The 1,178-nt window shown below is 55.6% G+C and overlaps 1 protein-coding gene across 1 annotated transcript in view; it reads left to right on the top strand.

Moving 5' to 3' along the window:
- The window catches only part of RUNX3 (runt-related transcription factor 3), a 114,473-nt gene that overhangs the window by 50,321 nt on the left and 62,974 nt on the right, over positions 1–1,178 (top strand). The window lies entirely within an intron of this gene.

The raw sequence follows: 1,178 nt of genomic DNA, 5'->3' as shown, positions 1-1,178 counted from the left end.
GGATTCGGATGTTTGGGAAATGTGTCCAGGAACAGACATTTTTGAGGAGTGTCAGGATTATTCTAGAAGCAATTAGCATGAATTAGAAAAGCCTCTTTTCTAGTAAAGGAAGCCCTGTTACTACTTCTGGAAATAATGAACTGTTTGTTGCTGGCACTTTTGCTGGTGCTAGCAGTAATAATTCTAATGACTTCCAGGGCAATACCGAAGTGTTAGAAGTTTCTACTGTGGCAAGTCTGATATCCACAGTTCTTTTGGGGTTTTTTGCCCCCCCCCCCCTTTTTTTTTTTTTTTTTTTTCGCTTTAACTCGCTCTTGACATCACCTTCAAGGGAGCCCGGTTTATTATTTTTAATCAAGTCTCCGCATTGCCCCGCGGTCACGGCATCTTAGATATTCCGTACAGTTAGGAGCTCTCGGGCGACTTTGAAGTTTTAATGAGAGTGGAGGTTAATTACCTTCCTGGGAGAGGGAAAGAGAGAGAGAAGCAGAGAAGGGAGATCTAATCTGCAAAATAGTAAAGCGAAGAGCTGAATTTGCGCCGGTAACCGGGGCTGCGCTGCCCGGGCTCCCCGCGGCCACCGGGCTCCGCTCCCGCGGAACGGGGTTACCCGACGGGGCACCCCCGGGCCGGGCATCCTCGTTGTGGCCCCGGGGGCTGGGGCTTAGGGGCACGGGGTTGAGGAGGGGAAAGCCAAAAATCAATGGGGGGGAGGCGGGTAGGACGATAGAGGAGTCCCGGGGAGCCCGGCGGAGGGGGGGGGATGTGATATGGGGGGGTTGCAAACAGGGTTCCCCCCGCCGTCCCGGCACCGGGAGCTCGGGGCGCTGCTCCCCGGGCAGGGGGGGCCCTTCTCCGCTCCCCTCCGCGGCTTCACTCCACGGGGCGGGCGCGGAACTCGGGGCCCCCGCGCTCGGCACTGCTTTTTTATTTTTTTTAATGATTATTAATTTTTTTTCCCCCGAATCAAACAAAATAACAGCACCATTGCACCCCGGCGGGGCTGAGGGCGGGCTGACCCCCCCTCTCCCCGCCCCATGGAAGCCCCTCGCTCCTTTTAACCCCTTTTTTTAAGCTCATTTTCCCCTTCCCCCTCCGAGTTTCCAGCCTTCCCCGGGAGCTCGCGTTGCTTTTAGTTTTGCTTTGATTTTGCGGGGCGGACGCGGGGGGGGGGGGGA

The sequence above is a fragment of the Calidris pugnax genome, unplaced genomic scaffold, assembly GCF_001431845.1.
Source record: "Calidris pugnax isolate Ruff unplaced genomic scaffold, ASM143184v1 scaffold162, whole genome shotgun sequence".
Lineage (NCBI taxonomy): Eukaryota > Metazoa > Chordata > Aves > Charadriiformes > Scolopacidae > Calidris > Calidris pugnax.
The sequence above is the reverse complement of the archived record's forward strand: the minus strand, read 5'-3'. Positions and strand labels throughout refer to the sequence as shown.